At 41.9% G+C, this 24,954-nt stretch overlaps 1 protein-coding gene across 2 annotated transcripts in view; it reads right to left on the bottom strand.

Moving 5' to 3' along the window:
* FRMD3 (FERM domain containing 3) overlaps positions 1-24,954 on the bottom strand; it is a 279,111-nt gene that overhangs the window by 13,686 nt on the left and 240,471 nt on the right. The window lies entirely within an intron of this gene.

Below are 24,954 nucleotides of genomic sequence, written 5' to 3'. Positions count from 1 at the left end.
AGAATAAGTATTTGATACACTGACGATTTTTCATGTTTTCCACCTATAAAGAATAGAGAAGTCTGCAATTTTTATCATAGGTACACTTCAACTATGAGAGATAGAATCTAAAAATAAAAAACAGAAAATGACATTGTATGATTTTTACATAATTTGCATTTTATTGCATGAAATAAGTATTTGATATAATAGAAAAACAGGACTTAATATTTGGTAGAGAAAGCTTTGTTTGTAACTACAGAGGTCAGACGATTCCTGTAGTTCTTGACCAACTTTGCACACACAGTAGCAGGGATTTTGTCCCATTCCTCCATACAGATCTTCTCCAGATCTTTCAAGTTTCGGGGCTGTCGATGGGCAACATTGAGTTTCAGCACCCTCCAAACATTTTCTATTGGGTTCAGGTCTGCAGACTGGATAGGCTACTCCAGGACCTTGAAATCATTCTTACGGAGTCACTCCTTAGTTGCCCTGGCTGTGTGTTTCAGGTCATTGTCATGCATCATGCAGGAAGACCCAGCTGCGACCCATCTTCAGTGATCTTACTGAGGGAAGGAGGTTGTTGGCCAAAATCTTGAGATACATGACCCCGTCCATTGTCCCTTTAATACTGTGCAGTTGTCCTGTCCCCTTTGCAGAAAAGCAAAGTATAATGTTTCCCTAACTATGCTTCACGGTTGGGACGGTGTTCTTCAGGGGTTGCACTCATCCTTCTTCCTCCAAACACTGCAAGTGGAGTTGATACCAAAAAGTTCCACTTTGGTCTCATCAGACCACATGACCTTCTCATATGCCTCGTCTGGTTCATCCAGATTGCCATTGGTGAACTTCAAACGGGTCTGGACATATGCTGGCGTGAGCAGGGGGACCTGATGTTTGAGACTGTAGTCCCAGCTCTCTTCAGGTCATTGACCAGGTCCTCCCGTGTAGTTCTGGGCCGATTCCCGACCGTCCTCAGAATCATCCTTACCCCATGAGGCGAGATCTGTCATGGAGCCCCAGACCAAGGAAGATTGACCGTCATCTTGTGTTTCTTACATTTTCTAATAATTGCGCCAGCAGTTGTTTCCTTCTCACCAAGCTGCTTGCCTATTGTCCTGTAGCCCATCCCGGCCTTGTGCAGTTCAATAATTTTGTCCCTGGTGTCCTTGGACAGCTCTTTGGTTTTGGCCATGGTGGAGAAGTTGGAGTGTGATTGATTGGGAGGACAGGTGTCTTTTACAGTGTCACGGGTTTACCATGACAGAGATGAGCCAGAAGACTGCAGCGTCTGATTTCTCCTACTCCAGCTCTGATTAGAACCACTTCACCTTCATACTTAACACTGAACATTTATTTCAGTGGTGCAGGGGTTAATCTGCTCAGTTGAGAGCTCCTGGAAGCTTATGCTGAATGGCTAGAGGTTGCTGTTGGTTGTTATTGGAAAACGAGTTTGGTGGATTTATCTGAGACTGTTGCTAGGTTTTGAGTGTGTGATAATTCTCTTTCTTTTCATACTTTGGTTTAACCCAATCCTCCATGCCCGATGCGTTCCTCTGTTGTATGTGAGAGTATATTTGTATGTTTGGTATTTTTCGATACCCCTGTTAGTATTACCTTGTTAGTCTGGTTGGTGTTTTACGGTACACTATTACTCCCTCTTTCCTGGGTGGGGAAAGGGTACAGACTGAGGGCGAGGATTCAGGAGCTAAGGGAAGGTACATGGCCCCGGCATCTTCACTATCAGAAGTAATACAGGGAACGGGCAGAGCTAGGGCGCCTTTAGCATTAGGGACAGGGAAGGAGCCCCTGGCTCTGGGACACCCGACAACAGAGTTGTTACATTCAGGTAACGAGTTCAAACAGGTGCAATTAATATAGGTAATGAGTGCAGATTAGGATGGCTTCTTATAGAAACACTAACAGGTCTGTGAGAGCCAGAATTCTTGCTGGTTGGTAGGTGATCAAATACTTATTTCATGCAACAAAATGCAATTTAATAATTTACAAATCATACAATGTGATTTTCTGGTTTTCATTTTTAGATTCTGTCTCTCACAGTTGAAGTGTACCTATGATAAAACATTACAGACCACTCTGTATTATTTGTAGGTGGGAAAACTTGCAAAATTGGCAGTGCATCAAATACTTCTTTTCCTCACTGTATTATAAACCTATTTTAATAATTCTTTTTTTTCACATAAGTGTATACCACTAAAGTGGTCATTTAGCTTATTTAATAAAGGTTGTTTTATATTTCGCATATTATCCTATTTCTACCTTTCCTCACATCATCTATATCTTTGAGTAATAAAAGTGTAGATAAAGAAGTAATAGTAAAAGTGTAGTTAAACATATCTGTAGTTCCCTGGAAACTGTCAACAAGCAGCGTTAACAGATGTGTTATATAATATTTTTATCAAGTATTCTGAGTGCATAATTGCATACTATGGACTATTGGACTAATTAGCTTATTACAAATCCTAAAGAATATGTCCTCTCTGTAAACCTATCCAATAAGATCTTGCTGGGACCAATAAATATTACTTGCCAAGAGGAAAGCAGATGCTATTTCGTCATTTGAACTGGAATTAAGAGAACCCCCAAATAAAGTTATTTACCCTTACAGAACAAATGGTTTTCAAAAGAGGATAACCTCCTTGCCTTTAAAGGGAACTTGTCATCTCATTCATGCTGCCCAAATAATAGGTAGCATGAATCAGAGCCTTGTTGCACGATTGCAGCCAGGTATTTTTCTCTGAAACACTCCTGTGTGACCTATCAATCACCTCTAGCAGTGCTAGGAAGAGCAGTCTGGGGCAGTGTCAGACTAGTCTTGTCTGATAGGTTTCTCACTATGTACACACGAGGGAGAGACCTGTCAGTCATCTGGAGAATCACTGGGAAAAGTTGTTAGGGGTCAGTGCTGGACTAGTCTGGTCTCTGGCTATGGTCCCCAGCTGGATCTTCTAACCACACCGGAGTTTCATAGAAAAATATGCCTAGTTGCAATCAGGCAACCAGGATCTGATTCATGCTGCCTGCAGTTTGGGCAGCATGAAAAAGATGTCAGATTCCCTTTAATGCCCTGATATCTTGCTTATTACCACAAAAACAATGCAGTTATTAGAAATTTTGGATTAAACTGCTAATACAATAGGGATTTCAGATGTCCATTTTTGAATGACTTGTCTTCTCACTGCTGGTCTGTGAAGGTTCTCATTTTAGACAACAATGCCATAAGTTAAGCTACATGCCAGATCTTGGGAACTATTTATGGGAAGATCTGTTTTCATTGGTGTGAACGACTTAACTGCAGCATCTAGGAATGAAAATTCCAATATGGTAGATTAAGTTTTCCAGCTGTCAGAAAAAGGCTACTTAGTCATGGAAATGACTAAGGGGGGACACACCCAAAATGCATAGGCTCAGCTTTTGACCCCAGCACATGGATGTATGTGGTTTTCATCATGACTTAATAAAGGATTTCTACTAGTGATGAGCGAGTGTGCTCGTTACTAGAGTTTTCCGAGCATGCTTGGGTGTTTTCCGAGTATCTTGGGCGTGCTCGTAGATTATGTTTGAGTCCCCGCAGCTGCATGAGTAGTGGCTGTTAGACAGCCTGAACACATGCAAGAATTACCTGTTTGTTAGGAAATCCCCACATGTATTCAGGCTGTCTAGCAGCCCAAAACATGCAGCTGCGGGAATACAAACATAATCTCCGAGCACACCCAAGATACTCGGAGATCACAGGAGCATGCTCGGAAATCTCAAGTAATGAGCACACTCGCTCATCACTAATTTCTACACCAAGTGCTCAAATTTTATCTACTTTTTTGGATTTAGTAACATTACTCCTTGATGCAGGAGTGTGCACCAGACAACAGGATTATAACTGCAGATCTTTCAACATACAAGCTTCCAGACTAATGAGCCGTATTCCCCATTTTCACTTTTGGTTTCCCATTATGCTGGTTTATGTGCATAGAAAACTAGGAAATGTAGGGTTCTGTTCTTGACTAGGTAGACAACTCTTCATCTCTTGATTTCTGGTTTGCTAGATGCTAGACAAAAAGGTGTACAGTATTACAAGTATATAATGCTGGAAGAAATTAGGTGCACACATATTAGACCCTTTTAACATCTCATTTTGAGCCTATATCAGAGGTATATGTTAGGATGATCTCCAAAACTATACCTTTGAGGATATGTTCGGGTGTCCCCCACTGTACAGGCATGCAGTGGGATGCTTTGCCCATAGACTTGCATTTCAGAGAAACATGGTGCGTGGGTTATGTATTTTTTACTTTGCCCCTTTACATATAAAAGAGCAGAAGACTACAATTTTTAGAGCATGTAAAAAGTATACTCAGATATTGTGGCTCAACGTATGCCAAAAGGACACTCATGGACATGTGCTGGGTTCATGGGAGCCTACGGACATTTCAGAGATTCAAGTAGGTGGATACCTCCAATGTGTACAAAAATAAGATGTGAACAGGGCCGAAGGTACAAATCTAGATTGCTGAAGGGGCCAGGATGCAGGATCAGAGTACTGCACACACACAAGGCAAAGGCCAGATAAAGAGGAAGGGAGACATTTTGCAAGCGGGGTGTAAAAAGATCTAGTCGCTGAATAGGCGGAAGATACATATAAGGTTTAAGTCAAGAAAGTGATAGCAATACACATAGCTTCTTTTACAGCACGTTAACAGCAGTAGGAAGTTCAAGGCATAATTAAATAATACAAATAATAAAACCTAAACTCACTCAATCTTTTCTAGCCTGGGATTGAGGTCCTTTGCTCACGTGCAGGCTTTTTCTGGGAGGCTCGGAAAAAAAGTTGAAAGGTCAGGAGCAGTTTTCTGCGTTAAATTTTACAATCTAAAATGAATATCTCTGTTAACATACAGTGAGTTTCAAGAGAGCCTCTCCAAAGATGCCATATTGTGATCATATTTGTACATGGGCAGAGGAGGTATATATTGTGTCTGAGAGTTCGTCATCTCATAATGTCTGATGTTAAATTAGAAATCTCTTCTGGGCAAGTTTTCATACAATTACCTACTTATAAGGGACAGCAATGCGAGATAGAGCACGAAACAACATAGAATACACACTGCTAAACGCGGAGACATAATGCTTTACCACTGGAAGAGTAAAAACTATGTATATTCCACAGACCCAATATGCCAGCAATTTGAGTATCGTTCCAGATGGCGAGTCGTAACGTTACACTACTTGTACACAAGGCATTCACAGAGACCCACAATGGGTAACAGACACCCCTCATGGGTGAAAACAACACATTTTTCGGCACACAAAGGGCTGCACCTTCCACAGAACAGAAAGAGGAACTAACTAGTGGCAGTGAGGGACAATCAGAAGACGCCCGAGACTGCAGGGCGTATACCCAAATTCGGGACTGTCTGCTCTCTCCTGGACAGATGAAACATATGGATTAATCTTGTTCATTCATTCATAGATGTAGCAGCCAGAATGTTCTCATTTTTACGTACACTCCATCTTATTAGTTCTTGATTTTTGTGTATGTGTTCACACATTGCGTAAATACTTTTCTTTCTGTATATTTTTCTGAAGATGTCTGCGCAAAACTACGCAAAAGCAATCTTATCTCGTTATTGCATTTTTATGTGCTATTTGATGCATTTTTGGTTCAGATTTAAAGCAGTGTTTCAATTTTTTTTTTAGTACAGAAAAGCTTTGATTCCGCACTTTAAAAAAGCAACTGCGTTTTTATTTTACATGCGGTTTTAGCAGGCTCATCATATAAGTCCATGGAGATAAAAAAAAGCACCAAAACTGACCAGTCCACCTGTGCCTTTAAACACACAGTGGTTGGGGTTTTCATGAAATCACATACAAATTGCTTGGACAGCTAAGTGCAGCAGAATTTCTGAGCAAAAAACAGCAGAAAAAAATGCAGCATTTACCGTTAATGGCCAGCCTAACTGTCCATGCAAAGCGGATGTGATGTTATGAGAACTACTGGCCATGGTGCATCTAATGACACCGTGGTGCATTTTTTCTCTATAAGGCCGGCGAGAAACTTGCATTAAGTCCCAGCACTGCCGTCGGCACTCGGGACCGGAGTGTGCGTGTGCATGTATTTCTATGTAGCTGAACACTCCGGTCCCGAGTGTCTGCGGTAGTGCTGGGACTTGATGAGAGAGACTTGCATGAGTTGTCACCCGAGTGCAGTTCGATTACCAAGGACGCCAGCAATGGAGGAAATAGAGAAATTACTTTCTCTGTCTTCTCCACACCTGTGCTGCGCTTCTCTCATGCAAGAGAATCGGAGCACAGTGCACTGATAATCGGCTAAAGCGCTGACAGTGTCATTTGCACAATCGGCCCGATTCTCTCACATGAGGAAATCGACGACTGTGTTTTCCTGACCTTATGGGCTTGTTTCCACATGCGAGAATCACGTCCGTGTCTCGCATGTAGAAACCAAGCTCTGGCGCCGGCACTCAGGAGCGGAGCTGTGCGGCTCCATGTGTTCCTATGCGGCCGCACGCTCTGCTCCGGAGTGCAGACACCAGAGCTTGGTTTCTACATGCGAGACACGGACGTGATTCTCGCATGTGGAAACAAGCCCTAAGGGTACGTGTCCACCTTCAGGATGGCCGGCGGTTTGAACGAAGCGGCAAACCCGCTCCGCCCTAAGCTCCGCCCCCTTCTGTGACGTGATGATGCCGGATGTGTTCATTGCACACATCCGGCATCATCGCACCCCACACATAGGGCCCTGAGATTTACCTTGCGGCACAGCGGCGCCGCAAGGTAAACGGACATGCTGCGATCTTAAAAGATGCGCCACATGTCCGGAATCGCAGGGCCGCCGGGTGCGTGTTACCACGCATAGTGGAGACGGGATTTGATAAAATCCCCTCCACTATGCTGTAACATCTGGACGCTGCGTGTTTGACGCTGCGGTTCTGGGCAGCATCAAACACGCAGCGTTTCCTGAACGTGGAAACATACCCTAAGGGTATGTGTCCACGTTCAGGATTGCTTCAGGCTTTGGTCAGGATTTTATGCAGGTAAAATCCTGACCAAAACTGCACCTGAGGTCACTGGCAGGTCACCTGCGGTGTGCCTGCGTGTTTTGCTCATTGTAGCAACATGCTACGTTTTGAAAAAACGCACCGCATGTGCGTTTCTGCGGCAAAAACGCATGCGTTTTTTAACGCATAGTGGAGTCGGGATTTCATGAAATCCCCTCCACTATGTTGTAACATCTGGACGCTGCGTGTTTGACGCTGCGGTTCTGGGCAGCGTCAAAAACGCAGCGTTTCCTGAACGTGGAAACATACCCTAAGTTGAGAAAATTCTCCTTAGCCAGTCTGTACACATTGTGGCTCATAGCTTTTGTTTCTGCCTCTAATATTCGATTTTGTAGATTTTCTGCACCCATTAGGTAAATTACCGTACGTTACTTGCACTTTTTTTGCTTTGCATTTTCAGTAAATTTTTTACATGCATTTTTATGGCGTTTTTGAAGCTGAGGTTTTTGTCTCTTTTTGGTATATCATGTTTTAAATAAAGCTGTTGTGTTTTTGATACTTCCTGGTATTTGGCTATGGCAAAACTTTATTGATACAGTCATGTGCGGATTACGTGCATTTTTTAATTGTGGATTTTCTGCATCTGATGCAATTCCATGGGAGAAATATAAAACCCACAAGAGAAATTGACATGTTACAGAGTTAAATAGGTGCACCGTAGGTGAGTTTATGCAGAGTAAAAAGAAAAAAAACAAGGTGGGAATGAGATTTCTAAAACTCCCATCCATTTGGCGGGAACTGCAATAGGCATCATCAAAAAGTCACCAAAAACTCATACTCCAACTCATTGTGGGCACATGGCCTAAGCTTCATTTCCTCAGTGTAGCCGCACTTCCAGTAAACCAGCCTATCATGATTTAAATGTTAATTGCCTACAGATGACCACAATATTTGCAGGTAACTAGCGGTTTGTAGGTGACAGGTTCTCTTCAACCATTAAGTATGGATTATAATATTATATACCCTGGTAATGCATTTGCCTCCCACATGCCAAACATACTGAAAACTTAATTGGCTTTCTACGAAAGTAGCTTTAGGACGTGTTTGCAATTTGAGAGGAAATTAGACTGTAACTTGGAGACTGGTGCTAATGATGACAATGTCTGTACAGTGATGCGTAATGTGATAATGTCACATAAGTGACAGGAGATAAAGAACCATTTCATTATAAGCACTACTGTGGGGGTATTAACACAGTGCACTACCAGGCACTCGGGCCTAGAATGCATACTCACTGTATATAAGATATACCTATCTACTATATACTATACGAATGTATAGGCAAAACCTAACAAGGCCAATCTACCAATCTAACTGATTCTTACTAAAATATGGAACAAATTAACTGTTCATACCATTAGACTTTCAGTTTAAAGGCTCATACTCATTTGTGAGAAAAAACGGACTAGTGCAAAAAATCGGATTGCACTCTGAACATTGTTAATCTATGAGTCCCTGCTCATCTGCAATTTTTTTTCTCAGCTCAGATTGGGGTAGGAAAAAAAAATTGCAGCGTGCTATGATTGTCCTCGTATTTCAGATGAGATTCGCCAATGAAAGTCAATGGGTGTGATAAAAAAAAAAATCAAACCCTGAGAGTGCCGTCCGATTTTTACACACCCAGGTCCTTGAAAATACGACATTTCATCTGCTACGTACAGTAAAATCACAGCGTGATTTGACAGAATAAAATACATATTGTGATGCAGTGACCCCTATTACAGCTAGGGGACGCTGTATGTGCTCCCCAGGACACGCATGGAGGCTTAATGGGGATATTGAGACAGTGTCTGGCATTGTGGTGAATGGCTGGTATGTGTCGCAGAGGAGGTCTTCTGCGCCATAAGCCTCCCTATAATATGGGGTGCTGCTCCCTGCAATGCAACCCGGAGTATTTTGTCTTTGGTGCACATGAGCACTAAGATGACGTTTAGTGCAACTGGGTCCGTGTTGCGGGTAGCTATGAGAGATGGGAGGGTCTGGCTACCCACAAACCTCACCACTGGGTGAGGGTGCTCACTGTACCCCTTTTTCCTGCGGGAAGTGCGGGTGTTTGAGGACCTGCAGTGATGTCAGGATCACGTGACCAGCCCATGTGATCCATATCTCACCTGTGGGTGTGGTTACAAGCTACATAATGTGACCAGGGTTTGGTCACAGGGGTGAGAGTGTTTGGATCTGAATGGTCTGTACTGGAGAGACCGTGGTCCTGGACGGTCTGTATTTGGAAGCTCCTTTGAGGGGAGTCTTCCTGGAAGCACCTGAGAGACTGTGGACCTGGATGGTCTGTGTTTGGAAGCTCCTGTGAGGGGAGTCTTCCTGGAAGCACCTGAGAGACTGGGAACCTGGACGGTCTGTATTTGGAAGCTCCTGTGAGAGGAGTCTTCCTGGAAGCACCTGGCGAGACAATGGACCTGGACGGTCTGTGACGGCTTCTGTGTTGGCGAAGCGAGGACTGACAAGGAGTCAGCGAGAGGAGCGGGGCTCCTGGAAGGTAACCACAGACAAGGGGGATTTTAATATACGGCAGAGAAGTTTATCTGCTACATGAACAGACTGGGAGTCATGACATGTTCGTGGATGTATCAAAATGAACTTTACGTTATGTGGTTTATGAAGTTTAAATAAACCGTATGGACTGATTTATGTGAGAAAACCGTGCCTGAATCCCGTGCCAAGCGAGTATTCCCCAATGTGTTAGTGAGCTATATCTCACAATATATACACATAGAATAGATATAAAGATGTCAGTTACATATATAATTAGTGCAGTGCGTGTGCAGCTTACTGTACATGTATTTTATTACTAAATAAGTTATTTTCTAAAAAAAAATGGAGTGGGATCCCCTGAAATTTTAGATAGATATAAATATGTGATTGAGATATATAATCAGTGCTTTGTCTGTGTAGCTTACTGTACAGGTCCTTCTCAAAAAATTAGCATATAGTGTTAAATTTCATTATTTACCATAATGTAATGATTACAATTAAACTTTCATATATTATAGATTCATTATCCACCAACTGAAATTTGTCAGGTCTTTTATTGTTTTAATACTGATGATTTTGGCATACAACTCCTGATAACCCAAAAAACCTGTCTCAATAAATTAGCATATTTCACCCGTCCAATCAAATAAAAGTGTTTTTTAATAACAAACAAAAAAACCATCAAATAATAATGTTCAGTTATGCACTCAATACTTGGTCGGGAATCCTTTGGCAGAAATGACTGCTTCAATGCGGCGTGGCATGGAGGCAATCAGCCTGTGACACTGCTGAGATGTTATGGAGGCCCAGGATGCTTCAATAGCGGCCTTAAGCTCATCCAGAGTGTTGGGTCTTGCGTCTCTCAACTTTCTCTTCACAATATCCCACAGATTCTCTATGGGGTTCAGGTCAGGAGAGTTGGCAGGCCAATTGAGCACAGTAATACCATGGTCAGTAAACCATTTACCAGTGGTTTTGGCACTGTGAGCAGGTGCCAGGTCGTGCTGAAAAATGAAATCTTCATCTCCATAAAGCATTTCAGCCGATGGAAGCATGAAGTGCTCCAAAATCTCCTGATAGCTAGCTGCATTGACCCTGCCCTTGATGAAACACAGTGGACCAACACCAGCAGCTGACATGGCACCCCACACCATCACTGACTGTGGGTACTTGACACTGGACTTCAGGCATTTTGGCATTTCCTTCTCCCCAGTCTTCCTCCAGACTCTGGCACCTTGATTTCCGAATGACATGCAAAATTTGCTTTCATCAGAAAAAAGTACTTGGGACCACTTAGCAACAGTCCAGTGCTGCTTCTCTGTAGCCCAGGTCAGGCGCTTCTGCCGCTGTTTATGGTTCAAAAGTGGCTTTACCTGGGGAATGCGGCACCTGTAGCCCATTTCCTGCACACGCCAGACTCAGTCCACTGCTTCCTCAGGTTCCCCAAGGTCTGGAATCGGTCCTTCTCCACAATCTTCCTCAGGGTCCGGTCACCTCTTCTCGTTGTACAGCGTTTTCTGCCACATTGTTTCCTTCCAACAGACTTACCATTGAGGTGCCTTGATACAGCACTCTGGGAACAGCCTATTTGTTGAGAAATTTCTTTCTGGGTCTTACCCTCTTGCTTGAGGGTGTCAATGATGGCCTTCTTGACATCTGTCAGGTCGCTAGTCTTACCCATGATGGGGGTTTTGAGTAATGAACCAGGCAGGGAGTTTTTAAAAGCCTCAGGTATCTTTTGCATGTGTTTAGAGTTAATTAGTTGATTCAGAAGATTAGGGTAATAGGTCGTTTAGAGAACCTTTTCTTGATATGCTAATTTATTGAGACAGGTTTTTTGGGTTATCAGGAGTTGTAGGCCAAAATCATCAGTATTAAAACAATAAAAGACCTGACAAATTTCAGTTGGTGGATAATGAATCTATAATATATGAAAGTTTAATTGTAATCATTACATTATGGTAAATAATGAAATTTAACACTATATGCTAATTTTTTGAGAAGGACCTGTACATGTATTTTTATTAATAAATTATTTTCTGGAAAAAAAATGGCGTGAGTTCTTTGCTCTGAACGCCGATGATCTTTCTGAAGGCACCGCTAGCTTGAGAACTTTCTCACGCTCACGATGACATCAGTGAGGTCAAAGGACTTTATTGGATATGAAATCCACTCAACTTTAGCACGTCACCGCGAGGCACTTACCTGAGCAACCACGTGCAGCTCAGTGTCTCTGCTGGATGGCAGGCTGTATGGTCACATGATGCAACCATGCAGCCTGCCATTTAGATGTAAGGTAAGTATAACTGTTTTTGGTTAATTTAGAGCCCATAAAGGAGTCTGTGTCATTTGTTAAAATAAAGGACTTTATTCCGGGTGTTATTTTTTTCATAATTTGACTATGGGTTTAGTAATGAGGGCGTCATATACACGACTCTCCATTACTAACCACTGGGCTTGATGTCACCTGACAATACAAAGGTGACATCAACCTGTGAGCTGATATTAATAGCCTCGGAAGCTCCATGGGTATTACCCCCTTTCCAGGCTATAAACATCATCCCCCAGCTGTCCACTTTCCCTCTGCTGGTTAATAAAGGTTTGGGGGACCACACGCCATTTTTTTCAGAAAATAATTTAGTAATAAAAATACATGTACAGTACGCTAAACAGGCAAAGCACTGATTATATATCTCAATCACATATTTATATCTATTTATCTGTATCTAATCTATATATACGGTATATATGAGAATAATATTTCCTTTGAAATTTATGTGTAAATGACAGAGAACTGCAGAGAACTGCTCTATGTAAAAGCTCATGTTAAAATTGCATTGCAATTGGATCACTTTCGCATGTAAATCAGATGTTATTCGAATGCTCAGTGATAAAAATCGCATGACACTTGTCCCACTTTTCTGAACCAATATCAGAGTTTTTGTTTTATGGTGAAGGGTATGAGCTCTAAAATGGAAGTTCCTCAGGATAGTTCTTACATACTGGGGACAATTACACATGCACAATCTACACGTGGACATGTCTATTTTTTTCCAGCATGGATATGAATATGTCCCACACACGTGCACAGAAATTACAAAGTGTGTCGTCCGTGTGCCGTCCAAGTGGAATAAAATGCAGGATAGAAATGGCAGATGTTTAGGTGTTAGATGTGCAAAGATAGATAGATAGATGCTTTACCTTAGCTGGTTATTAAAATCGGAGGGACCCCATGCCATTTTGTTCATTTATTGTATACAAGTACAGTAAACTACACATGAACAGCACTAATTACAGATCTTACGGACATCTTTCTTTCGTGTAGTCAGGCTCTGATTCATGCTGCCTATGTTTTGTTGAGCATGAATTAAGTGGCAGGTCTCCTCTAATACCACTTTAGTTCCATTTTGCAATCTTCTTTGTTTGTATAATAAATAAAAAAATATTATTAAGAAGAGCCTAAAGTTTGTAGAAAACATAGCAAAACCACATGAATTGTTTATAAACATGGTTGTCCTGATCAAACTGGATTTGATTTGGGTCATAATCTGACCTTTATATGGAAGCAGCATGTGACTGATGTGACTGTACATAGAATATGATACCTCACATATACATTTATTTCTTTCACTATAGCACACGATTGTCCTATGCTACATAAGATATTACATAAACTACAAACCTTATAGCAAAAACTAAGGATAGAGGGCACCATCAAACATAATCATTTATGTGTTCAACCTGCTGCATGTCAAAAATACAGACAATACAAAAACAAGAAAAGAGTCAAGCACATACGCAGGGATCAACATATAAAGTTACAAAATTTTATTAATGTCAGTTGACCATACACTACAAATATTGAAAACATTTAAAATCACAAAAAAATGTAAGCAGATTGCTTACCCATCACATCCTCCAGGTCCAACTCCTGGAAATATCAACCGCGCTTGGGTAAGAATCACCATGCGCTTTGTAGTGTACGCCGTCTGATCCCCATGGTGATTCTTACCCATGCGCGGTTGATATTTCCGGGAGTTGGACCTGGAGGATGTAATGGCGCCAGATTCCGGCGTGGTCTGCTCATCAGCTGTGACAAATCCTGTAATATGTGAGTGTATAAATATTGCAATAGCGGTCAGTGAGATGACGACACGCGTCGGGTGGGCTGCATGAGCGCCAGTTACTGATCCTGGTCTCTCTTAACAAACACTTACGAGTGTAGCATGTGAGCATGTCCATTGGGTATTTTTGGTGATTGTCTGAAAAATTTCAAATCTGTCTGCTAGACTTTTTGTCTGGTAGGCATCTGTATTGGTAAGACATTATGCAATTCTTGCTTTCTATCTAGGACACTTGGGGCTGTTCTGGTCTGTCCCTTGGTGTATTTTGACATTAAATTATATTTATATTGGGTACCAATCATCAGGTGTCTTAGATTAAGTATAAATGACTGCTTATCACAGTGTTTATTGTTATTGATATTTCACAATGTTTTGAGATATATGACTTAGGGACTCCAGGTAATCAAGCGGACCCTTGCTTGTGTTCTCCCCCTATCTATCTGGATGCAATCTGCTTACATTTTTTTGTGATTTTAAATGTTTTTAATATTTGTAGTGTATGGTCAACTGACATTAATAACATTTTGTAACTTTATATGTTGATCCCTGCGTATGTGCATGTCTCTTTTCTTGTTTTTGTATAAACTATAAACCTACTACCCATAGGTATCATGAAAATGAAAAGATTCTGCTCCTTCACAGCAAACGTAAAAATGTACACAATGATTTCATTAGTAGTCGTAGGAAAACCAGACACTTTCCCTAGGTATAACTTTTTTTTATATATCATTATTATGTAATACCTTGTAAACTGAATCCTGCATGCTTCAGTTTGTAGGATTCTGACGAAATGCACAAAATGGTCTTTCTTTAAATGTGTAAATAGATACAAAAAAAGAAAAACTTTGGAGAGCGATTCTAATGAAATTGAAGAGCAAACAGGCACTATGGAGGCCCCGAAATGCGATGTTACTGTTTTATGCATTACAAAACAGCAGCAGAGAAGCAGCTTTAGCCTTCTTGGTAAAGCAAAGTCTGAGATTCTTGCTTATGTGAGTAACAAGCCATCCCTACAAGTTGGTTTGCTCATTAACTCCTAGTAGTGCTGTTGTTCCCCTCAAGATAATGAAAACCATGATCATTAAAACCCAATGGGGTTAACTGTGCACCAGTGGCATCCATTGTATGATGAATTCTGCTAAAATCAAAAGGAACAACAGTAGTACGAATAAAGTGTGACTGAGAAGTCCGGGGAGCACAGTAACAAGCTGCAAAGAGAAGACGAATAAAACATTTCCTTCCGAGGAAAGTAAGGCCACGTTCACGTGATCAGTATTTAGTGAGTATTTTACCTCAGTATCTGTAAGCCCCTACCAGGAGTGGGTGATAACGAGGTGGTGACGTGCTTCTATTATACTTTTCCTCTGATTGTTCCTCTCCTGGTTTCGGCTTACAAATACTGATGTAAGATACTGAACTGACTGCTTCATAGAAAATTTCTGCTTGCCCTTTTTTTACAGTAATATATATTTTTCCTTTTTAAAGCACGATAGTAGCTTTCTTTTTTCGACCCCCTTAGTGCCGAAGCCAATTTTGACCTTTCTGACAGAGTCCTAATTTTCAAATCAAAACATGTGCCACATTATATGGCAACACCTTTAGGCCACGTTCACACGTTGCGGCTTGCTCTGCGGGTTAATCCCGCAGCGGAATTGATAAATCTGCAGGGCAAAACCGCTGCGGTTATCCCTGCAGATTTATCGCGGTTTGTTCCGCGGTTTCCGCTGCGGGATTACTCCTGTACTATTGATGCTGCATATGCAGCAATATGCAGCATCAATAGTAATGTAAAAAATAATAAAAATTGGCTATACTCACCCTCTGACGTCGCGATCTCCCCAGCGCTGCACGCGGCTGTGCTGACAAGGACCTTCGTGACGTCACGGTCATGTGACCACGGCGTCATCACGGTCATGTGACCGCGACGTCACCACAGGTCCTGCAAGCACAGCAACTGAGACCGGACGCCGCGGGCAGCGCTGAGAGGTGAGTATAGCATCATTTTTTATTTTAATTCTTTTTTTTACACCAAAATATGGTTCCCAGGGCCTGGAGGAGAGTCTCCTCTCCTCCACCCCGGGTACCACCCGCACATTATCCGCTTAACTTCCCGCAACGTGGGCACAGCCCCATGCGGGAAGTGAGCGGATCAATGCATTTCTATGGGTGCAGAACCGCTGCGATTCTGCACCAAGAAATGACATGCTCCTTCTTTTTTTCCGCAGAAAAGCCGCGCAGCTTTTCCCGCGGAAATCCGCAGCGTGGGCACAGCGGGTTTTGTTTTCCATAGGGTAACATTGTACTGTACCCTGCATGGAAAACTGCTGCGGATCCGCAGTGTCAAATCCGCTGCGGATCCGCGGCAAAGCCCGCAAAGTGTGAACATAGCCTTAGTATGCACAGACGATCCCTATCCCAGTGGTTCTGACATTGTTTTGTAGTGACAAATCTGACAGGGAGAAGGACTTGGGGATCCTAGTTAATGATAAACTTACCTGGAGCAGCCAGTGCCAGGCAGCAGCTGCCAAGGCAAACAGGATCATGGGGTGCATTAAAAGAGGTCTGGATACACATGATGAGATCATTATACTGCCTCTGTACAAATCCCTAGTTAGACCGCACATGGAGTACTGTGTCCAGTTTTGGGCACCGGTGCTCAGGAAGGATATAATGGAACTAGAGAGAGTACAAAGGAGGGCAACAAAGTTAATAAAGGGGATGGGAGAACTACAATACCCAGATAGATTAGCGAAATTAGGATTATTTAGTCTAGAAAAAAGACGACTGAGGGGCGATCTAATAACCATGTATAAGTATATAAGGGGACAATACAAATATCTCGCTGAGGATCTGTTTATACCAAGGAAGGTGATGGGCACAAGGGAGCATTCTTTGCGTCTGGAGGAGAGAAGGTTTTTCCACCAACATAGAAGAGGATTCTTTACTGTTAGGGCAGTGAGAATCTGGAATTGCTTGCCTGAGGAGGTGGTGATGGCGAACTCAGTCGAGGGGTTCAAGAGAGGCCTGGATGTCTTCCTGGAGCAGAACAATATTGTATCATACAATTATTAGGTTCTGTAGAAGGATGTAGATCTGGGGATTTATTATGATGGAATATAGGAATATAGGCTGAACTGGATGGACAAATGTCTTTTTTCGGCCTTACTAACTATGTTACTATGTTACTATGACATATTGTACATTATGGTAGTAACATTCTTAGGTTGAAAATATCTGCAGTTATTTCTAAAAATATGTGAAATTTGCTGAAAGATATGCAATTTTCAAACTTTGAATTTTTATGCCCTTACAAAGGACATTTGACCAAATTTTTCATGTTGACCTGGACACACGATGTAACAGGGGCTGCAGAGCAGAATTAAAGTGTTTTATATATATATATATATATATATATATATATATATATATATATATATATATATATATATATATATATATACCGTATATGTATATTAATTTTGCCTCTCGGTCGCGGAGATGGAGATATTAGCAATCAAGGTATTTGGCACCTAAGGAATTAACTTCCAAGTCCATGTGGGTGTTATCAGATTGTTTTCCCAGTGGATACATGTGCTTCTACTCTCTGTATAACACTGACTAACCATAAGCAAGCAGAAACAAGAACAAAGAAGAACATGCCCCCCATAGCTTAGAGCAGGTTTCTCAGTGCGTGAGATGTAATGGCAGGCAGTCTGATCATCTGGGTTAACTTCCTGCATGATTAGAAAGCACAGATAACTAACACCTTTCAGATAAGGTCCTTGTGGGGAGGGGGGCAGCACAGCTGAGTTTAGCTGTGTCACGTTACAAACCATCAGATTAGTTCTCCTCTGCTCAAAGCAAGGTCACCTTTTCTGTACTGCTCCTCTGCCACACTGTCATACTGAGATGTGATAGCAATCACACTTATCTGTTGTGCTCAACTTGTTATCACTCTACATTGAGATCAGAGCAGGGTGTCATTGAATCTTACACAGGACTAAAGGCCCCGTCTCACATAGCGAGATCGCTAGCGAGATCGCTGCTGAGTCACAAGTTTTGTGACGCAACAGCGACCTCCATAGCGATCTCGCTATGTGTGACACGTACCAGCGATCGGGCCCCTGCTGCGAGATCGCTGGTCGTGTCGGAATGGCCTGGACCTTTTTTTGGTCGTTGAGGCCCCGCTGACATTGCTGAATCGGTGTGTGTGACACCGATCCAGCGATGTCTTCACTGGTAACCAGGATAAACATCGGGTTACTAAGCGCAGGGCCGCGCTTAGTAACCCGATGTTTACCCTGGTTACCAGCGTAAATGTAAAAAAAAACAAACAGTACATACTCGCCTTCTGATGTCCGTCAGGTCCCTTGCCGTCTGCTTCCTGCTCTCACTGACTCCCGGCCGTACAGTGAGAAGTGAGAGCACAGCAGTGACGTCACCGCTGCGCTCTCACTGTACGGCCGGATCTCAGTCAGAGCAGGAAGCAGACGGCAAGGGACCTGGACACCGAAAGGCGAGTATGTACTGTTTGTTTTTTTTGGTAACCAGGGTAAACATCGGGTTACTAAGCGCGGCCCTGCGCTTAGTAACCCGATGTTTACCCTGGTTACCCGGGTGCTGCAGGGGGACTTCGGCATCGTTGAAGACAGTTTCAACGATGCCGAAGTCGTTCCCCTGATCGTTGGTCGCTGGGGAGAGCGGTCTGTGTGACAGCTCCCCAGCGACCACACAGCGACTTACCAACGATCACGGCCAGGTCATATCGCTGGTCGTGATCGTTGGTAAATCGCTATGTGAGACGGGGCCTTAACATAGATCAGACACCTCTACTGTGCAAGATGTCATGACAGCCCTGATCTCAATGCAGAGTAATTACAAGTTGCTTAAGCACAGCAGACATAAGTATGATTACTGAATTTGCTCCAGACAGATGTTGTAGGGGAACGGGCAGTACAACAGAGATGACCGTGCTATGAAAGGAGAAGAGCTTATAGAAGGGTTTGTAAGGCGACAAAGCTGAACTCAGCTACACAGCCCCTCCACTCACATTGATTCAAGCAGGCAGTTAGACCAGGAGATCAGATTGAGAAACTTTCTCTAAGCTATAGTGGGGGTGGGTGTTCTTCTTTCCTTTGAGTATTGATGTCTGCTTATGATTGGGCAGCATCATACAGGTAGAACATGTACACATCCCCAGTGAAAACTATCTGATAAAACCAAATTTGGTGAAAGGTCCTCTTTAAAACAAAAAGTTATGGGACACAAAAGGATTTATTCACTATATGTCTACTTTACATCGTCATCATTTTTCAAATGTCCTTTTATTTTGTTATATTAGGAGACTTAAGATTTTAGAAGCAATTATTATGAAATAGATTTACCAAACCGATTTTATAGTGACCACTTCTCTTTGAAAGTGACTTTAAGGGGCATATAGGTAAGAAAATCCTGAAATGAGACCCCATTTTAAAAACTGCACCCCACAAGCTAATTAATACTGCATTCAGGTAGTTTGGTAACCCTTAAGTAATGAAAGCTTTGTGAAATTAAAATATAAAAAAAATTCCATTAAAATGTTGCTTTGGTTTCAAATGTTAAAATTTTAACAATGATTAATAGGAGTAAATAAATTCCATAACTTGCCATCCAATTTCTCCAGATCGCTGCAATACACAATATGTGGTTGGAAAATATTGTTTGGGCAGAGCTCGGAGCAGAAGGAGCTTTTAACTTTTATAGTGTAAGTTTGTCTGGAATAGATTGTGGACGCCATGTCGCGTTTGCAGAAACCTTTAGGTACTCAAACAGCAAAAGCCACGAAAAAGTCACCCGTTTTTAGCTCCCCCCAAGAAAATGATCTAGCTGTGTACTGATCATTTTGGACCCACAGTTGCTTTACAGATTTAATAACATTATGCAGTGAAAACAAAAAATACATTAAAATGAAATCTTGTTATAATTTTAATGGACTTTTTTACTTCGTCCCACTGTGGAACTTTCGCTGGTCTAATACGCTATAAATATTTCTACATGGCATCGTTTTAGACCTGTCAGTTTCACACTGACAGCAGCCTTTAGACCCTACTTATGGCAGAGCCTAACAGGTACCATAGCAACCATTGGCACCCTGCAATTCCATAATGGGTGGGCCAATGCAGTCAAGGAGAAAGCCTTCTCCCTCTCACAACCTTCTAAATGCTGTGGCCGCTATTGACCACGGCACCATGGGTCAAATGGCCATAATTGATGCTAGGAGCAATTGTAGTCAGTTATAATATACGGCAGACACACGCTCCTGATGACACTAGCTTAGCTTCTTAGCAGACCCCATAACTGTGCTGTAAATGTAGGGCGCTTGGCAGGAACTCCTTGCTCGATGTGCCGCACATGTACAGCAGATATCAGATATGTCACAGATGTCTTTTTGCTACTCATGTATAACTAGTGTTACCAAAGTAGGATAAGGCAGCACTTGGTGGCCAACTCACCAAACTGGTGTTTCTTATTCCAGTCTGAAGGAAAAGTCATCTGGAGTCACATAGGGAGGCACATGCAGCAAAACAATCTGAAATCTGTGGCAGCTAAGAGCTGGAGTAAATACCGTAAAATTGCTACTATAATTTATAATTTAAGCAACTTTGAGGTAAACTATAGTAAATCTGTTGGGATGTTGGTGGTTCCTCCTCCTTCTAAAAGTTTTGTGTGGTTTAGCTAAAATGTGTTGAGGCCAGTTGAAAAGGGCAAATATTAACAATTTTAGCCAAAATGTAGCTTGTGCAAATATTTGAGACTTCTTAAAACCAGAAGACTGCCATAAGAAATTATAAATTAGATATTTTCAGAAGGTTGAAAATCCCTATGCATAATAATGTATTGAATAGTGCCAAGTAGGACTTTAAAAAGTAGTTCTACGGTAAAAACAAATTGCTCGTGTCACTTTCAAAATATTTTCCATGCTATAATTTCTGTATGAAAAATAGTCTAGCTATAAAAAGTTTCAGTCTAGCCTCAGCCTAAGGGCTTATGCAGACATTTGTGGATCTCGGTCTGACCATGGATCTCAATGCAGAAACTGACCACAGGTCTCCTGACCAGAGAATGACAGATTCATATATTTCTACGAGACTCTCATGCTCGGGTCGAGAAATCCACAGTCAGGCCATGCATTGTGGTCCATGGTCAGACCGATAGCCACAGACTACTGCATGAGCCCTTAGGCCTCAACTTCCAATCTATTTGTTCTGATAATTGCAACGAAATGTTAGAAAATATATAAACGGCCAGTGGTTATTGCATATTGTGGAAACAGTTCCTTGATGACATTATTACAGTCTGCTAACTCATGAGTTTACGACACATTAGAATCATTTCAGTTACAATTATGAAGACAGATTTTTGTCAATTAAAAATAATGACTTCAGGTCACTCTGATGCAGGGACTAAAATAAAGTCAAGAATACTTTGCATTGTATAATGATAGTGTACATTATGTGAAAACATATATTCACTTAAGGGAGTGTAAAGACAATATTTATACACAGACGGTTAGGTCAAATTTTCTGTGCAATAAGGCAGGTACTGGAATTCATTTGCAGTTTCCCATGGGAAAAGGAACAGCATACTCTCAGTAAATCATAGCAGAGTATAATCCATTATTGCAGAGATCCACGGAAAACTCAAGATTTTCCTTGATGAAATTAAAGAAGAAAACAATGGGACCAACAAGCGAACTTTCTATGTGCACATGACGTCTTTTTCAGGCAGATTCCTGAAAAAATGAAGTAAAAGCGTTTCATAAAAATGAACATAATTCACAGCAATGTCAAAACAACATTGCTGTGTACATGTTCCATCATATGTCATGTCTTTTAACTGCTTCAGGTTTTCCAAACTTAAGGAAGTAACATGTTCATTCTTCGGGTGGCTTTTGTTTGGAAACCACCTGCTCTCTATACTTCATCAGCGTAGTGTGAAAGATGCTGCTACAACAACGAAGGCAAAGTCGCTGGCCATGCAACCTCATAAAAACAGAAGCTGGTGTTTTCCCGTAGCAGCTTTGCCTCAGAAAACTCGGCTCTAGCGTCTAAAAGACGCCAAGTGCACATGCCATTAGGCTATTTTCTCACAAATGTTTTTGAGAAGCTTTTAAGGGAAAATATGCTAAATTATCCTACAAAAATACTTGGAAAATGTTCTTTCTATTAATTTCTATGAGAAATCCACTTTTGTTATTCATATGAGGAGCTATTTGCCCATGTTTTTCCTGAAGAGGTTTCCATGCCGTGGGGAAAAAAGTGCATGTCACTACTTTGAAGTTGATGCTCCAAACTAGAAACTATGAAGTCAAAGAGCTGCAAAAAATGCTTCAGGGAAAAAACTCTTCCGAAGCTTTTTAAACTCACTCCAGGAAAAGCAAAGCTCATCTAAAAACTGCCCTGACAAGGAGCTTTTTCTGAAGTCAGTTCTTCTACAAAAACTCATTGTTTATAAACCTCAAAAAACTTCACGGGAACATACTGTAAGGGTACTTGCACATGATGCCTTTATCAGGTGGGTACACTCCATAACCCAGCTGAAGAAGGGCTAAATAAACATTAAAAAGAATGTAAAAACACAGTCTTGTGAGCTTATTTTAACCGCTATAAGTTTCTAAAGACATGAAGCAGCTAAAAGAAGTGACCTGACCATCTTCTGTATTTAAGAGAAGTAAAAAAAAAAATGCTGGTAGTCAAAGACCTCGCAAAACGTGCTCAGAAAATGACTAAAAAGATGCAAGAAAAGACACTTCAGACCAAAAGAAGCTGGCATGTCATAGAATATTAGAGTTGGAAAGGACCTACAGGGTCATCATATCCAACTCTCTGCTCAAGGAAGGATTCACTAAACCGTCTCAGACAGATGTCTCTCCAGCCTCTGTTTAAAGACTTCCATTGAAGGAGAACTCACTACCTCTCGTGGCAGCCGGTTCCACTCATTGATCACCCTTAAGGTACCGTCACATTAAGCGACGCTGCAGCGATATCGACAACGATGCCGATCGCTGCAGCATCGCTGTGTGGTCGCTGGAGAGCTGTCACACAGACAGCTCTCCAGCGACCAACGATGCCGAAGTCCCCGGGTAAAAAGGGTAAACATCGGGTTGCTAAGCGCAGGGCCGCGCTTAGTAACCCGATGTTTACCCTGGTTACCATTGTAAATGTAAAAAAAAAAACAGTACATACTTACATTCGCGTCCCCCGGCGTCCGCTTCCCTGCACTGTGTAAGCGCCAGCAGTAGCAGGGCACAGCGGTGACGTCACCGCTGTGCTTTGCTTTCCGGCCGGCACTGACACATTCAGTGCAGGAAGCTCTGAGCAGCAGCGCGGACGCCGGGGGACGTGACAGACATCAGAGGGTGAGTATGTACTGTTTTTTTTTTTACTTTTACAATGGTAACCAGGGTAAATATCGGGTTACTAAGCGCGGCCCTGCGCTTAGTAACCCGATATTTACCCTGGTTATCATTGTAAAACATCGCTGGCATCGTTGCTTTTGCTGTCAAACACAACGATACACGCCGATCTGACGACCAAATAAAGTTCTGAACTTTCAGCAACGACCAGCGATATCACAGCGGGATCCAGATCGCTGCTGCATGTCAAACACAACGATATCGCTATCCAGGACGCTGCAACGTCACTGATCGTTGTCGTTATCGCTGCAAAGTCGTTTAGTGTGAAGGGACCTTTAGAAATTCCTCCAAGCTTTACATTGTCTGCAAATTTGATTAGTTTACCTTCAGTTCCCTTATCTAGATCATTTATAAAAATGTTGAACAGTGGGGCCAGGACAGAGCCTTGTGGTACCCCACTTGAAACACTTTTCCAATTGGATGTGCAACCATTTATTACCAATCTTTAAGTACAATCACTGAGCCAGTTATGAATCCACCTAACCGTAGCCTTGTCAATCCCATACTTGGACATTTTTTCATTATCATGAAGCGTCTTCTTCTAGAAAAACCCAACAAGTTCACGTACGTCTAAAAGTCATAGGGGCGATTCATCAAAGGTTTTTCATCAGATTTGTGGTGAAAAAAAGCTTTGGAAACGCTCATTATTTTGCGTAACCCGAAGTTGTGCAAAAAAAGCGACTTTTGGCATTTTCATGTCATTCTCTTCCAAGCTCCAACAAAAGCTGGGGAGGGACATTGTCGTGACAGGGCTTGGGGACTCCTTCTTGTCAAGTCATGACGACCAGCACCATTCGATACACAATCACATATCTTACTCCAGAATAGACTTGACTAAGATTTGTGGGAGGTGCACACAGAGGTGCAAGCACTACAAACTTCCCCTGACTCATTAAAAGCTGTGCAGGACCATAATGTGCACACAAGAGGCCTGATTCACCAAAACTTTTATGCCAGTATTCATTTGTTTATACAATACAAGTAAAAAAAAATGATGGCCAAAGACGTTGCATAAAGTGCTCAGGAAACAAATGAAAAGACACAAATAGGTGTGTTCTGAAGCATGTTCCTCCCGAAAAACTCAACATGTCTAAAATGGTATGTACAGATTCTGCTCTGAAAACCTATCTGAAAAAGCGCTAACTAAATGTTGAAGAGAATGAACATATATATTTCTATATCAAAATGACTTGATGTGCATCTGTTCAGACTTTGAGCGTCAGGCGTTTTCCGCTCTAAAGAGGCTGAATAGAAGTCAATGTGAATGCTCAAAGATGCCTGGAAGACACCTTTTGCCAGCAATTTTGTTTAAAAAAACGCTAGCCGTTTTCTTCTTTCTTTAATGGAGTAAAAAAATTTCAAAATCACCTGTAAGAAAGATGTACCAAAAACAATGGAAATACAATTAAAAAAGTGCCCTGGAAAAGACCACAAAAAATGCTAAAGACATTTTAGTTACAAAAAAGAAAACGCCAGTTTCCTTAATCGCCTTCTTCTTGAAAAAATTGGTGGGTTTGCCCACCGGAAAAGGAAGTTTCGTGCACATAACCATTTTCAGGAGTTCAAAAACATTCAAAGTTTTTTAGTGGAAAGGCTCTTCCTTTGGGGAGTTTTTGTAGAGTTAATTTTCCTGTTTTTGAAAACTCTCTGTCTGTACATACCCTCACACTGGCTGATGCAAACTATATTCTGATGATCAAGTTATTAAAGCTCCAATCGGGTTTTTTCTCGGTGCTTGAGTAGTGCTTCTAATCTAATGTCACTGCCCCGGTCTCATACACACCCTCCAGCGTCTTCACCTTTCTTTGGCATC

The sequence above is a fragment of the Ranitomeya variabilis genome, chromosome 1 (assembly GCF_051348905.1).
Source record: "Ranitomeya variabilis isolate aRanVar5 chromosome 1, aRanVar5.hap1, whole genome shotgun sequence".
In the NCBI taxonomy this organism is placed as follows: Eukaryota; Metazoa; Chordata; class Amphibia; order Anura; family Dendrobatidae; genus Ranitomeya; species Ranitomeya variabilis.
Note: the sequence above shows the minus strand (reverse complement) of the source record. Positions and strands in the feature narration are given on the sequence as shown.